We start from the raw sequence: 2,904 nt of genomic DNA, 5'->3' as shown, positions 1-2,904 counted from the left end.
TTGTTGTGTGTGTGTGTTTTTTCTTTCTTTCCTTCCTTCTTTTTCTTTCTTTCTTTCTTCCATTCCTTCTTTGTCTTTCTCTGTCTCTTTCTTTCTTTCTTTAGATATCCCATAGTGGGTAACAATACTAAGACCATGTCCTCAGGACGGAACTTACGTTCTTTAAAAGCTGGGATAAGTTTCAAAGGCGCAAAAGGAATTTTTGGTTATGTTTTCCGATTAACTGACAGGTAATACAAGTTTTGCAAAACTGAGAAACGTCTTGCCTAATTTTTAGCCAAACGAAATATCTCGTAATTTTGTCACATGTCTTGTTGACACCTAAATGACCTCCCAAGGGGAATTCAAGGGCAACTTTTAATATTTCAGAACGATATGCTTGGGAACAACGATTTGATAAACAATAGCCCAGTCCTCTGAAGCTGGCACATATGGAGGTCTCCATTTCCTCATAACACACCATTTAAAAAAAAAACATTTGGTACTTTCTCCAGTTCATCTTTTGGGAGTGCATATTTAAATAGTGAAGAGATCTGCAAATCTTTCTCTTGCTCAGCTATCAGTTTACTTTTAGTAAATGGAACTTCACCAGGTGAATCAGATTCCTCATGTCCATAATTGTCACTCACCGAGGTATCATCAGTAGGACATTTATCCACAAGATCCTTGTCGGATCCAAAAAATGTCTGAGATAAATCTATAATATCGTTTTCTGAATCCATGTCTATCATTTGATTTTGGCTAGATTTTTTAGCCTGAGCTCGAGTCATAGCACACGAGGGGAAACACATCGAGATTCTCCTCAACGACAACATCATCCTTAGATGAAACAGTGATCGGCTCACTAACCATTTTAGGTTCGGCAACAACTTTTCCTCCAGCCAAATTGTTTCTCGACAACAAATGATACATCCTTAATTGGCAAAGTAGGTCTTACTCCAACCACAACTGGTCCCGAAACTAGGTCTGATGCTAAATAAATGTTATGAAGAGGAACATTAACAAAGCCACTCTCAATACCCTGAGCATTAACAGAATCACCAGTGGCAGGACTCGAATCTAAAGGCAATATACCTTCTAACAACAATGATTGACTCGCCCCAGTATCACGTAGAATATGTATGTGTATGGGATTGACAGTGTCATTTGTCAAAGACACAGAACCAACAAACACAAAATGTCTAAATTCCTCTTTTATTACCTCAGCCTTTATATCAGTGGCCAAATCAACAACATTGGGTGATCTGGTGAAATTACTTCCATATGTGGACACAAACGTAGTGGGTGTTGCTTCCTATTCTCTTTCAAACACCAACAATCGGACATAACATGACCAGGTTTTTTACAACAATGGCAGACAAGCCTTGATTGTTTTAAAGAAGTTTTATCCTGACTGTCAAAGATTTCGAATTAGAGGAGCTGGATTTTTTAGAAGAATCCTCAACTTTAGTGGATTGACAAGTTACAGGTTTTTGTTGAGATGGTAGGAATTTCTTTTTATGAAAAGTGGTTTTATGTGTTAAAGTGTAGTAATCGGAAAGAGCAGCTGCTTCCTGTAGTGTTTCAATTTTTTTTCATCTAAGTAAGTTTTGAAGTCGTCATCTGCACAACGTTTAAATTCCTCAATTAGACGTAATTGTCTTAGTTTGTCGAAACTATTGCCAATATGCATCGAATTATACCATCGATCAAATAAACCTGTTTTTCGTGGGCAACTTCCATATAAGTTTGATTATCTTGTTTGCGATAACCTCGAAATTTTTGGCGATAACCTTCCGGTACTAACTCGTATGCTTTGAGAATAGCTGCTTTAACCTTATCATAATTCGCACATTCTTTTAGAGAGAGAGAGCGGCATAAGCTTCTTGTGTTTTACCAGTTAAAATACTTGGTAATAATAATGACCATTTTTTCGGTGGGCCATTCCATGGTTTGGACAACCTTTTCAAAATGTTAGAAATATTTATCAACTTCATTTTCATTGAACGATGGTACTTTAACATATTGATTAAGTTCAAAGTTGTCATTTTACCTTGGTCGATCAGTGTTGAATCCAATTTCCATTTCTTTCAGCCTAATTTCTTTTTCGGCTTCAAAACGAGCTTTTTCGGCCTCGAACGTTTATTTTCTCTTTCAGCTTCAATACGAGCTTGTTCTTTCTCTTTATCGGCTTCGAGACGTTTATTTTCTCTTTCAGCTTCAATACGAGCTTGTTCTTTCTCTTTATCGGCTTCGAGATGTTTATTTTTTCTTTCAGCTTTAATATGAGCTTGTTCAAGCTCAAGTTGTTTGAGTTTTTAGCTTGATCTCTAATTTATCTTTATCACTCAACCCTGATTGGCTAGTAGGCACACTATAGTATTCCTCTAATGCTTCCTCGGGCAACAAATCATCATCAACTAGTATTTCGATAATACGCTTTTTTTAAATTCTAGTTATAAAACTTTGGCAATTTCGAGCAATTCATTTTTGTTATATTTTTCTAGTTGTCCAAGGGAGGGTGATTCAAGAAAATCTTGATAATCAGACATGATCAAATCTTGTTGGCACTGATAAATATTAATTCAATTGTGATTGAAATTTTGATTTAGATCGAATTTTGTCTCTGATTCAGATCTCGGATACGAGCCCCCAATTTATTATGTTACATATTATAATTTTAAATGGTCTGAAACCGAAGTAAATGATACTTTGAATGTAGTAGTTAAATTATACTTTGGATTTAGCAGTTAAGTAAAAACCGATATATAGTCAGTTTATGATATTTGCCAACAAGATTGATGCACACAGTATTCTTTTTAACACAAATACGTTTTAATATACACACAATAATACAATTTACAATAACGGTTATTACAAACAATGATTTATAAACAAAAGTTTCACAAACTTACATACAATATA

This window comes from Limulus polyphemus, unplaced genomic scaffold (genome assembly GCF_000517525.1).
Source record: "Limulus polyphemus unplaced genomic scaffold, Limulus_polyphemus-2.1.2 Scaffold6797, whole genome shotgun sequence".
NCBI lineage: Eukaryota > Metazoa > Arthropoda > Merostomata > Xiphosura > Limulidae > Limulus > Limulus polyphemus.
The sequence above is the reverse complement of the archived record's forward strand: the minus strand, read 5'-3'. Positions refer to the sequence as shown.